This window comes from Canis lupus, chromosome 25, assembly GCF_003254725.2.
Source record: "Canis lupus dingo isolate Sandy chromosome 25, ASM325472v2, whole genome shotgun sequence".
In the NCBI taxonomy this organism is placed as follows: domain Eukaryota; kingdom Metazoa; phylum Chordata; class Mammalia; order Carnivora; family Canidae; genus Canis; species Canis lupus.
Window position 1 is genome coordinate 6,378,415 of NC_064267.1, and position 14,255 is coordinate 6,392,669.

The 14,255-nt window shown below is 36.4% G+C and overlaps 1 long non-coding RNA gene across 1 annotated transcript; it reads right to left on the reverse strand.

The window, feature by feature from the left end:
• Window positions 1–209: 209 nt before the first annotated feature.
• On the reverse strand, window positions 210–13,179 carry LOC112669416 (uncharacterized). The gene is made up of 3 exons (XR_003142236.3): window positions 9,007–13,179; window positions 7,969–8,043; window positions 210–1,767 (listed from the first exon to the last, which is right to left on the reverse strand). It is a non-coding gene; the product is annotated as an uncharacterized LOC112669416 (long non-coding RNA).
• Between the last annotated feature and the right edge of the window lie 1,076 nt (window positions 13,180–14,255).

Here is a 14,255-nt window from a genome sequence, read left to right on the forward strand (position 1 = left end):
ACAACCTGGGAGCATGTTTTCAGATTAAATGGCCCATGCCCCGAACAAGGAATTATTTAATTATGCTAACGTATATATATATACACACACACACACATATATATATATGTATATACACACACACTTTATAGAAGGAATTATTTAATTAATTATTTAATTATGCTAAAAAATATATATGTATATATATCCAGAAATATATAGTAGCCAGAAAAAGGGACAAGTGTGTACTGGCATTTTAAAAACCTCTTCATTTTAGCTCTTGCATTCTCTGTTGGCAGCATCATAATTCCTGCAGTAGCAACTATGACAGCCAAACAAAGGATTAAGGCTGTTTGTGGAAAAGCAGCAGCAGTTGAATTCATAAGCAAGAGAAATTCAATATACTTGTAAATGCCTCTCACAATAGAAAACAAGGGAGATAAAACTCTGAAAAACAGAACTATTTATTTCTCTAAGATTACTTGAATTCTAAAAGTGGTGAAGCCTTTTCATTTGCTGCTTGCAAGATGCCATCTTGGATTTTGACCACATACAGAACAACTCTTGTGGTGTTCACTTTAAATGTATTATAAAATATTATCAAAATAAATTGAAAATAAATTTTTAAAGATGGTGAAAAATTATTACACTCTCCAAACACATTATTTTTACCTTTTTTTGTTCTTTCCCAGTCATATTTTATATGTTTCATGCTAATTCTTCATAAAGATACAAACATAGAGCAGGCAAATTCTTCAAACTATGTTCTCTAAGAGACCTTTAGTTTGTTCAGATTTCTAAGGAGAAATATTTTGCAAATATTGTGAATAGCTGCATATTATTATGTAGAATTAATGTGATTGTCATTTTAAATTATTATTTAGTATGGGGTGTTTCATTTCTTTCCAGTTCCTTCCTATTATAGATAATGCCACAATAAATATCTTCATACAAATAGCTATTTTCTGCTGCTGAATTATTTGCTTCAGACAAATTTCCAAGGAAGTGAGGTTGATGGATCAAATGACATAATATTTTTGTGCTCACCTTAGAGAGACATACTACTTTCTTAAAAGGTTGCTGAAATTGACCTTGTCATCAGCCAAATGTGTGTGTAAGGTGGTTGTTTCTAAATTAGTATTTGTGAGGTGCCCGTTTCTAAATTTTTCTGGTAGATCAGAGTGCATACAGGCAAAGTGGAGGAAGAAGGTACAGAGTAGGAAAGAAGGGAGGTACATGAAAGGATAATAATGAGTGTTCAAGAGAGGATGGTTGAATGAACAAATAGATAACTGGACTATTCAAATGTTCAACTCCTTGCTTGGAAGAAAAAGTAGCCTAGCGTTTGCCTAGCACAGTGAGTGGTTACAGTTTCTTCCAAAGGTTGGCTCAATAATAGAGTAAGCGTTGGCTTCCTATTAGCTTTAAAGTAGAAATAAGATGCTCTTTTCACTATGATTTTTTTATTATAATTGACCGTGAACTGCCTTAATACCACTATCATAGGACAATACACTTTATCATCATTTCCAATCTTTAACTAAATCCATTTCTAAGGCAATTACCTGTCTACTATTGACTGGCCATCTGTTTCCCCAGTAATTACACGAACATATCACTTAGCAACAGGATGCACTTTTCTTCCATATTCCCATAGAACAACATGGTTATGGTTTTAAAGCAAGGAAATACTGAAGTCCTCTGTTATTGCAAATAAATGTATAGTCACATGCTCCGTGCACATCTGTGTGAATGGATATGGCTGTATGCTCCTTTTATCCCTGGTTGCTGCAGTTAACAAGAGGAAAAAGATATTTGCTTGGATATCTCATAATTACCAACAACAGCCACTACAGTGACTATTGGAGACACTATTAGTATAATTTGCAAAAACTTTACGTACATTACTTAATCTTTAGACCAATCTAAGATAAGCTAGGTATTTTTATACCTAACAAAGCGGGTTTATCCTATTCAGAGATAAAGAAATGGAGGCTTAGAGAATTTAATATCCCTAAGGTCATAGAGAAAGTGACAGAATTGGAACTCTAAACCAGAATTACCCACTCAAAAGTCCATGTTCTTAACTACTGTGCCCTTCGAGTTGATCACAAAATTAGTTCATTTACCACTTGGGCATCTTGGTGTTTTCTGACCAATTTCATATAGATTAACAATGAAGGGGGGATTTAAAAGTGCCTCTGGTTCCCTCTTTAGACTCATTCAGATGTTTCTTTGTTCTCTTGCCAGTACCTGGATCAGTCCTTGCAGTTGAGTTTAGGGCCTGTGGACACTGCTTTGGGTACGGAGAAATTCCCAGATCCTAGCATAGATAGCAAATGTCTTTGTCCAGGGAGTTTTTTCTCCTTATCCAAAGTAAAGTAAGTATCTTTAGTAAAATAACTAGCTATTAAGTTTCTGTAAATAAACTGACACTTTTACTTTCCTCTTTCATGCTACACAGCTTCACTTAGGTAATCTTAAGCATTTCAAACTCAAAAGATCCCAAACCAAACTCAATTCTTTTTCTTTCTGACCTTCCCATACTCCTAAAATGTCTCTGGTCCAAGGACCCCTGCTACTGTGAATGGCACGACAAGAGTTAGGTTTGCTCAATAGAACCTAGTGAATATAATTATCTATGATTCCTCTCTCTCATCTACTCACAGCTCCAATTCTATTACCAAGCCAGTTTACCACCCCCAACCTTTCACTTACCTCCATCCCCAGGCTACCAATACATCTTTCAAAATATTATTTCATTTTACTGTTTTACAGTGTTATATTAGTTTCAGGTGTACAATACAGTGATTCAGCAATTCCATACATTATCCAGAGCCTATCACTCTCTGTAATTAACCAATATGTCTCGCTGTAGTTATTATGGAAGTCCCCAAATTGATATTCCTACACCTACTCTTGGCCTAGGCTATCTACTCAGTTACTTCATTGCAACTGGAGAAACCTTTCTAAAATGCATGTCTGGTCTTTTTACTTCCCTGATAAATAGCAGGTAATTCCACATTGTCCTTAAAATTAACTTTGAATTTCTCTCTCTCGGGTTCACATAGCCCTTCATAGATGGTTTCTGCATCACTCTCCAGCCTCACTTCTGGAGATGAATGAGTCTTCTGCATTCCAAGTACATCAACTCACTTCTTGGTCCTGAATAGATCATCTTACTTACAGGCCATTGCACTGACTGTTTCTCAAGCCTCCATTGTCCAACCACTAATCCTACCTAATTCACTCACTCTCATCCTTTCCAACACTCAATGCTGAAATTACTTCCTCCAGAAAGCTTTCCTAAACACTCTGGGTCAGAATAAATGCCCCTCCTAGGAGCCCCTATAACAGCTTAGACTTCCTTCATTGTTGCATCTGTTACACTATTTTGCAGTCACTCCCACTGTCACAGTCCCACACCATCACTGTAGTGAAAAGCAATCTTGGCCATAACAATATCTCTAGGAACTGGGACAAATAGTAGATGGAAGCTCCATTTCTTGGATGATTGACTAGTTGGCTAAATAAATAGTAATGTTAAGAAATCAGGGTCTGAAAACTAGTATACCTAGACATGAACATTTTTATCTTGGCTTCATATCATGAACTTTTTGGTTTTCTTTCTTCATCTTGACTAGATCATATGGGCAAGAATTTGCAAATAGTTCTTTGATCTGGCAATGAGGAGAGGTGTTAATAGAAAGTTTGGGTAGGGTCTAAGAAGGAAAAACACTAATGACTTCTATCAACATACACCAAAAATACATGCTTTATCAGCCCTCAGTTTCCAACTATTTAAGAAAAAGATTATGAACAATAGGCAAAGCTGCTAATGCAAATTTCCATACAGAAATTCTTGACTCCTGTGTAGAAACAAACGGCAGGATGCTCTGCCATGTTGGTCCTGTCCTGGTGATGGGTGGCTGTGGTGTGAAAGAGCTCTCTCACCAGCTGTCTGGATTTAGGCAATTCATTCCAACCAGGCATTTAGGCTTCAGTTTTCTTATCTGTAAAATGGGTGATTGTACTCTCCTACCTCAAATTGGTCTCCATGAGGTCTACTATTACTGGTTTCTTTAAAACTCTTCTTAAGTTTCTTGAACATTCACAGCCTATTGTCTTCATTTCTGCTATTCTCCTTTATCTGGAATCTCCTTTTATATACTCCTTCTTGTAAGGTAGCTCCTAGTCTGTCCAAGGACTCAAGTATCAAGTGCTCCAGAAAACCTCCTATGATCTAAGTGAGATTAAGTGCCAATTTCCTCAGCTCCATTTGTCATGGAGCACTGACAACACTGTCATGCTGCTCTATTATTTTTGGTTTACTTCCCTGAGTCTCTAAATTGGCTGGAAGGTTAACATCAATAGTAAAAATAATGATGAGCATTCATGAATCCTTACTATGTGCCAAGCACTCTGCCAAACTCTTTCCATGCACTTTAATCATCACCGTAGATCTATTAATCCCCACTTTATACATGAGAAAATCCAGGTTTAGAGACGTTAACTTCTAAGTATGTGACAAAAACTGAGTTTCAAGCACCATCCATTCAATTTCAGAGTCCAAATGCTTAACCATTATGCTATATTAACTCTTCTTGAGAGAAAATTCTGTCCTATTTATCTGTGTACTATACACACTTAGCACACAGAAGCTAAGTAAATGTTAGGGAATTGGGCAAGCAGTTGAATGAATAAACAAATGAATTAATGAATATGGCAAAGAAGCAATAATAAAACAGTAAAAAGAATAACAATAATAATATCAACTGGAGATTAAATAATGGAATAATATCAAACATGGTGAAAAAATTTGAGAAATCTTATATACATATTATTGCCGTGGTTTCTGGTCTTTAATTGCCTACTTGTTAAAAAGGTGATTAAAAGTTAAAATTAAAAATTTTTATAACAGTATTTCCAATACATCTTTCCTTATTTTGAGCTAAAATGTTTGTTATAGTGCTACTCAACATATAGTTTGTGCTAATCAAGTGTTAATTTTACTGAGCAAATGCCCCAAATGATGTTTCGTATAATATGCCAAGTCTCAACCAAAGGGGCACTACCTTTGCATTTTCTAAGTCCTCAGGAACATTCTTTGGTTACATCTCCAATATATTGGCTCAAAAGATAATCCATCACAGAGAGATGACTAGCATAGCCTTGTCTTCAAGCAGAAGACAGATAAACTTAAAGAAGTGTGCTTTGTGGGCACCTGGGTGGCTCAGTCGGTTAAGTGTCTGCCTTCAGCTCAGGTCATGATCCCAGAGTCCTAGGATCAAGTTCTGCATAGGGGTCTCTGCTCAACAGGGAGTCTGCTTCTCCCTCTGCCCTTTCCCCCTGATTGTGATCTTTCTTTGTCTCTGTGTGTGTATGTGTGTGTCTCTCTCCCTCAAATTAAAAAAAAAAAAAAAAAAAAGTGTGCTTCGCTTTGTATTTATTCCAATCTCCAAGTTTTTCCACACCAGGAGAAGAAGGAGATGAAGCAGGAAGAAGAGAATGAGGAAGAAAAGGAGGAAGAGAAGAAAGATAAGGAGAAAGAAGTGAAGAAAGAGGGAGAGGAAGAAGAGAAACTGGAAGAGGAAAAGGTGCAAGATAAACAAGAGAAAGAAGAAATAGAGAAAGTGGAGAGAGGAGAGGAGATGAGAAAAAAGAACAGAAGCAGGTGAAAGAGAAGGCAAGCCTCTCCCCAAATGATACCTTCCTTTACTTTAGAAGTCCTATGAACTGTGGGAGAAGCCCTAGCCTAAGAGCAGAAGGACAGGGTCCAGGTTGGCCTTCTCTTGCCTCAGGGACCCTGAGTATTATCTTTGTGAAGATAAAACAAGAGAATTGAACTAAAATCTTCCAAGATTTCTTCCAGGTATAAAATATTAATAAGTTTACTGAAAGCCCTGTTTTCAATTCTTTTAAATCCTGACTGAAGAATGTATATTATAGATAATTTCAGTGTTTCTCAGGCAGCATGAGAAAAATCCATCAGTAGAATCAGACTGTGTTTGTTAATTTTCTGTGTCAACTTTACTGGGCTATAGCGTGAACAGTCTGGGCTACAATGATCAAACATTTTTAGGGGTGGGGTATTTCTGGATAATAGTATCATTTGAATAAGTAGACTGAATAAGGCAGATTGCCTTCCTTAATGTGGTGGTCCTCAGTCAGTTATCTGAAGGCTCAAATAAAACAAAAGTGCTGACCTCTCCTGAGTAAGAGTGCACTCTTCCTGTCTGACTGTTGAGCTGAGATATTACTGTTTTCCTGCCTTTGGGCTCAAACTAAAATTAGGCTCTTCTTGGGTGTCAAGCATGCTAGCTTTTGGACTGGCACTTATGCTATCAGTCATCTTGCTTCCCAGGCCTTTGGACTTGAACTGGAATTACATCATTGCTTCTTCTGGATCTCCAGATTACTTATTATAGATTTTGGGACTTCTCAGCCTCCATAATGACATAAGCCAATTCCTTATAATAGATCTATCTATCTATCTATCTATCTATCTATCTATCTATCTATCTATATTAGTTCTTATACATTATTTTATATATATATGAATTCTAATATATATATGAATATATATATAATGAATTCTAACATAAATTTTACTAGTTCTGTTCCTCTGGAGAACCCTGATTGAACACAGATCATTTAAAAGAAATGAATAAGCAAGGCTTGATAATTTCTCTCCTTCTCTGGAACTATTAAGACTTCCCCAGCTAATTTCATAGATATGATATTCCCATAAGAACTAGGATTCAGTTTATAGCAAGCTATCTATATCATGGAGCATCCAGTGAGCTACCTCAGAAATCATAGATAGCCAGAGTTCCTTTGGTACTTAAGTTAGAATTTCCTGAAACTCTAGGGCTCTAAGCCCCTAAACCCTGCTCTATGGCTCCTTAACACCATGTAGCAGTTTCCAAAATGTTGAACCTTCAATCTGCAGTGTGTCTCCCTCTTTTAATAGGCTGTTCAACAGACATTCATCTTTCTTCTAAAATAAATACTGAACTGATCAATTTAACTTTTTTTTTCAGATAAATGCACTGCAAATCATTAATCTTATTGGAAATATTTGGGGGAGTTCTTTGAATAGTGTAATACTTGATTATGTTACCCTTTATGACTTTCAGCATATCCGTAGAAAGACAATGAAAATTTATTATCTAGAATTCTTTATTCCAAACACATTAAAGACTTTCTGTTATAGGAACTGTCAGGGAGAAAGTAACATACAACATCTGTATGCCATAAAAAAAGAGAAAGAATTTTTTGAAATTGTGATACTCTGATTCCCAAATACTTTTCAAAGATTTATAAAAGGCCTTGAATTTAACTATAAGATATAGCAGAAAAATTATTTCTGATTACATGCTACTCTTGCCTTTTAATAGGGTTTAAATTGGATCACTGATCTAAAATATTAATTTTGAAAATTATTTCACAAAAAATAAGATTAAATAGTTGATGCTTTTAACTATGGTCTTTAGAAACAGCCAAATGATATTAAAACTTGTTCTTCATTGTATTTTTGTTCTAAATAATCTCTATTAGGATGATTATTGCTAATATTTGAGTTAACCAAAGAAGCAATTAATTCTACTCGTAATAAATTACAATGAATTAAACCTATAAGAACTTTTCATTTTAAAATTTTACATAACAATTGCATGATGTCTCCTTCACTAAGGAAAGTAGTTTCAGCTATGGATTTAAGTGTAATATTTAAAATGAGCTAATTCCCCATTAACTTTTCATCTATTTTATTTTTCTTGGGGAGATTTCAGTTTTGATATTGTGGCAGTGAAATATGTCCCAGAATTTATCATTTCTTAAGAACAAATGGCAAATGCAACAATCCAAAGATTTCTGTCCAGGTTTAGGGGTAATAAAAATAGTAGAACCAACTAGACAACAGAACTTCCACCACTAAATAATACTCCTTTCACGGTGCCCAACAATTTAGGGATAGAACATACTTACCCAAAGTCTTTACCTCACACATGATTCAGATTAGAATTCGATAAGTAGTTGCTGAGAAATTAGTGCTACACTGGACTGTGAACAACATAAAAATAGAGATTGTAAGTAAACTAAGAAAAATAGCCCTTTGAAAAGAGGAAAAATGTGCAAATAAAAAGACCGAAGTCAGCAGTAAGAAACACTGTAGAATTATGGCTGACTGTATAATTAGAGACTGACATTTCCATAGAAAGTAGTTATCAGGAAATATAGAGTCAACATGAATCTGAGAAGTCCAAGTTTGGTCATATTTAGAGTCTGGATATCTGTGTAGGTCTACTTCCCAAGTGTGTGCTATTGGACCTACTATTAGAAAAACTACCACTTTTACCTTGAAGGTCAGTAACACAGAAAATGGAAATTTCCTTATAAATCAGCTTATCCAACTTTCAATCTCTTTTGAATTACTGACCGTGAGCCAAATAAATAAGAATTACATATTATAAAATGGTTTCCAATTCAGATTCATGCATAGAATTTTAAGGTCCTGTGGCAATATACACAGAGCTGAGTCATAACCCAAACCCTGTATTTTGAGGATGTGATCAGTATACCACTTATGCAAACAAAATCATTAATCAAACAACAGATTGACAGTATGCATCATATATGCATCATATATGATAAACATTTAAGCCATAATCCCTCAAGGACATTATGAATTTAATATTGAGCACAGAAATAATTAGTTTCTATAAGTAATCAGTTTCTATAAGTAAACTTCTATAAGAAGTTAGGAGAAGGGCAATATCATATTGAGTTTAAGATTCCTTGTAGCTTTTTTCAATTAGCACACATATGTAGACTGTTTTATTAGGTCAGACTTTATCAAAGTAAGCTTTCCTAGCATTATTCCTGTGTGTGTGTGTGTGTGTGTGTGTGTGTGTGTGTGTGTGTGAAAGAGAGAGAGAGAGAAGGCCAGATTTGGTTAGTGGGTCATGTGAGTTGAATATTAACAGTCACTGGAAACCCAATCAACAGTATCTAGTGTATACTTACTATGTGTAGGACACTGAGCTTGCTATTTTCAAAGCCATCTTTATGCTCTACATTGACCATAGTGAGGGAACGAGGCATGGGAAATCTGCTTCAGCCATGAAGACCCTTTAAGTTACCATCAAACTTGAATGACGATATTGTTACAAAGTCATGGGTGATTTTTTTCTTGCCATTGTGATTTTTATTTGGTACTCAATGAAAGAGGTCTTTCAGACTTGGATTTTTGTCATATGTCACTCTTATGCATACAAAAATAAAAGAACATAAGTGAAAGAAATGCATTAAGATACTTCTAAGGTAAAGATGATTACATCACAATTGTCAGTGGTTCTTAGCAATCATAAGACAATCCTGATTTCAAAAATGCTAAAAGGGGGCGGGGGGATAAGCAACAACAAATAACATGTACCCAGGATAAACAACAACAAATAATAGGTACCATGTAACACCACCTTGCTTAAGATACAGAACAAGTCCTGACATCATTAAACCTTGTATACACCTCCCTTGCCACACTTTCCTCATCTCCATACAAGATAATTACTACTTTGAATTTGAATTTGGTATTCATCATTTCCTTATTTCTCTCTACAGTTTTACTTAATATATGCCCAATATAGACTGTGTGTATATATATATATTTTCAACACAGCTTGGCTCTGAGAAGTCCTACCAAGCTCTGTTTAGGCTATCATTGTCATCCCAGCTTATTTGGCCGTGGGAAATATGTCCAAAGTAACATCTATTAATTTCTGAAGAAGCACTGTTCTGAGCAATTCACCTGGGAAACACTGGCATGTCAAATGTGTAAGGAATTGCTGAGAGAATAGGGTGGACAGGCAGATTGAGGCCAGATTGTAGGAAAACCTGAATGGCACATGAGGGAACTTGGATTTTTCCTGATAGTGTCAGAGCCATCTGGTCTGCTTTAAAGGACATGGCATGGTCTGACCTGTGCTTCAGGAGAGTTTCTCTGGCACTGGGAAGATGGATTAATATGGAGGGATATTGGAGGTAGGAAAACTAATTAGGAGACAAATAGCAGTCAGTAGCCCAGTGAAAGGTGATAAGGGTATGAACGAGGCCAGAGGCAGCAGTTAGAATAGGTATAAATGGGTAGAGGAGGGACAGTCATAGTTACCAAAGTTGGTGAAGATCAAAGGTGAGGAGATGAATGTTTACAAGACAAATCAGAGGATATGAGCTTAAGTGACTAAAGGAAAAAAAAAAGTGTTACCTTTAGAAGAAAAGAAAAGGAAAGTCAGGAAGAAAAACTTCTACGTATTTTTTAGAAAAAATATTGTTTACTTTGGACATAGAATGAGATACAACCACCCAATCATTCAGTAAGTTTAAATGTCAATCATCATGGCTAACTAAGATGTCCCTTGTTTGTATTTCCCCCAACAACAACAATTTGGTATCCACTCATAGACTAAAGTGCCTCCATGGAAGTTGTGGAATCCAGCACACATGCCAATGCACCCAGGAGAAGTCTCATCCATCCATGCATCAGGTAATAAGCATGTAGACAGTCCTCGCTGTGAATCTGCAATGGCCCATGAACCACCTCCAGCTCTTCTCAGCTATGGTCCAGACAGGCCCTGGACCACATTGTACAAGAGAGCCTCTGTGGAAGTCCAGATTTCCAGCAGAAAAGTTCCAGCACACCAATGGAGCAAACTTATATAAGTTTGCACACACTGGAGGGAGCAGTTTGTAAAGAGTGGAGGTGACTACTACTTAAAATGTGAAAACAGCAGTGCAAGAATTCAAGACTTCAAGGAAAATGGTGGTGATGGTTACACAACAATATGAAAGTACTTAAAACATTGAATTGTATACTTACAAATAGTTAAGATAGCAAATTTTATGTGTTTTGCCTCAATAAAAGAAATTGGGAAAAACTAAATGTATACCTGTTTCCTCCCTCTACTTCCCTTTCCTTCCTTCCCTCCCCTTCCATCCCTTTCCTCCCTCTCTCCCTACCCCCTCCTTTCCTTCCTTGTGGGAACCAAGCAAAAAGAAAATCAAGCCTGGGATATTGAAGCCAGCCCTCCTAGCACCCTTTCAGCATATCTCCTCACAAAATATTTTATCAATTAAAGGAAAGAAAAAAAGTAAATTTACCTTGGAGAAACTAGGCAGCTGACACCATCTTAAACACATATTTAAAGTTAATACACAGATAATAAGATAAATTGACATTGTGTGGCTCCTGATAGGACATAATGAGAAGAATACAGGGCCACTTCTATGGTATTTCAGTCAAAGATGCAAAACCTGAGTCTAATTATGAGAAAGTGTTGGGCAAGCCTGAACTGAGGGAAGCTTATAAAATGGCCCTGTATGTTTAAAAAGACAAGGTCATGACAGTAAAAGAAAATTGAGGAACAGCTCCAGTTTGAAGGAGACTCAGGAGACATGACATGGATATAATATGTGATGCTACCTTGGGTTGTTTCACCATAAAAGACGTTACTGAGATGATGAAACTTGGCTGAGTCTGTGGGCAAAGAGAATGTGGGAGTTATTTTGTACTATTCTTTCAGTATAACTTTTCTGTAAGTTTGAAGTTATTTCAAAAGAAAAAAGGAAATTTACCATGACAAAATTAAACAAACAAAAAAAAATGGATAAAGAAAATGTGATATATATATACACAATGGAATATTATTCAGCCATGAGAAAGACGAAATCCTGTCATTTGCAATAATAACATTGATGGATCTTGAAGGCTCTATGCTAAGTGAAGTAAGTCAGACAGAGAAAGACAAATACTATATCATATCACTTATTTAAAAAACCCAAATGCGGGCAGCCCCGGTGGCGCAGTGGTTTAGTGCCGCCTGCAGCCCAGGGTGTGATCCTGGAGACCCAGAGTTGAGTCCCACATCGGGCTTCCTGCATGGAGCCTGCTTCTCCCTCTTGCTGTGTCTCTGCCTCTCTCTTGCTCTCTCTGAATAAATAAATAAATAAATCCTTTAAAAAAATATCTTCTTAAAAATAAAAAAATAAAAAAATAAAAATAAAAAACCCAAATGCATAGAAACAGAGACTAGAATGGTGGTTACCAGGAGCTGGGAGCAGGAAGGAATGGGGGATGTTGGTCAAAGGGCACAAAACTCTAGTTATAAGCTGAATAAATTCTGGGGATAGAATAATAACATGGCGTTTATAGTTAACAGTACTGTAGCATATACTTGAAGTTTACTAAGAGAACAGATCTTAAATGTTCTCACTACAAAAAAGAAATGGCAATCATGTTAGGTAATGGAGGTGCTAACTAACGCTACTGTGGTGATCATTTTGCAATGTATAAGTGTTGTACAACATGTTGTACACTTTAAATTTACTCATTGTTATGTTTCCATTGTATCTCAATAAAGCTGGAAAAAATAATTTTACATATCTACTATATTCCAGGCAATGTACTAGGTGCTCAACATACAATTGTGAAAAAGACAAAGGCCCTCTTGTAGAGTAAGGAATAAGAGGTAAAATTTACCACAGGTGATTTTATTTTATTTTTTTTTTAAGATTTTACTTATTTATTTGAGAGAGAGACAGCACATGAGTGAGGGGGAGGGGCAGAGGGAGGAAGAAGCAGACTCCCCATTGAGCAGGGAATCAGATGCAGGGCTCAATCCCAGGACCCCAGGATCATGACCTGAGCTGAAGGCAGATGCTTAACTTACTTAGCCACCCAGAAGCCCCCACCACAAGTGATTTTAGAATGTTCATGTTCAAATAATATTTCAGAAAATAAGAGTATTTAACAAGGTGACAAAAATGAGATACTTTAAAAAAATAGTCCTGTGTGCACACACACACACAAAAGTAAAATCAGTGAAGACAGATGAGTGTGATAAACATGGATGTCCATAAGATACAAGAAGCAGTAAATCTATCTGTTTCTTTGCTTCATTTGAACAGAGATGGGTAATTAGAAGACAAAATGAGATACCAAGTTTCTACTCTTGGAAGAAAACCAATTAGCAGTAGGATTATCACCAAGAAATGACAGCATAAGGGCCTGACAAAGGGACTTAGAATCCTGAATCACTCCTCACATCCCAAAAGTAATATAAAGAAATAAACTTCCCTAACAGAAGTGGCACTACCCTACCTGGAGGTCAGAGCTGCAAGACCAGGAACACAATGTAGAATATTTTCTTTCCATTTGCATAAATATGCAAATCCAAGCAGGAGTGTTTAAGAACTTCTGTGGTACATATGGCGATGTCCTGGAGTCAGCATGCACCAGCTCATGAGAGCCTATTGCTAAATTTTCAGGAACTTTGCAATCTGGTTTTTAAAGTGCACCTTACTAAACAGTAAATCATATAAACTTACAATTAAGTTTCATTTTTAAAAAGCAATAAATACTTAAAATTTATCACTTTCAAATTTAAATTTTACTATTATCCTGTGCTCTTGAGGTTTTTTGAGGTTTTTATACCTACTCTTATCTGTACAGTGGAATAAAATAATGACGTATGACTGCACATTTCTGCCCAACTCCATGTTCAGTGACATCATGTTGGTAGCTTGGAATTGGTCAAAGTGGGAGTATTTACAACATAGAAATTGGTAAATGCTACAAATCAGGGTTGGTTCCTCACTTTGTTGTCTGTCTAGACTTAAGAAAGTAATAAAGTACAGTGGGCCAGAGACATCAAGTAGCTAGCCCAAAGTTACACAACAAGTAAGGGCCAAGTTTTGATCCTGGGCAGTTTTTCTCCACACTCATGAAACTTAGCCAGATTTTATGCCAGTAGACTCCTCCAGGCTTGAGATAAGGTTGCCTCTCTGAGCAAGCAAGGAGGCTAATTCTAATAGGACCTGAGAATCTCATCACCTTCAAACACCACATTCACCCTGTCTCCTACCAGTCTGTTCACCATCCTTCACCTGACTTAATATTCCCACCATCAGTGCTATTCTGTGTAACTGCTGTTGTCTTACATTTGAAAAGCAGGGCAGTCATTTTTAAAATGTACTCATGGCATGGCAGTGGTCAGGATCTGGGGTGTGGATGGACATTTCTCTGCTAGGGAAGAATTCTCAGGCCTCTTCTCACCAAGCAGCTTCACATGAATCCATGTATTACTTACTTTTTTAAAAGCTACAAAAACTGACTCTAAGGTTTTAAACTGTAAGGAAATATATTCATGAGTGAAAGTGAGTTTGCTGGGAGTAGAGGAGGGGATGCAAAATCACCAACTCAGGGTTATAGGTCTTAGATG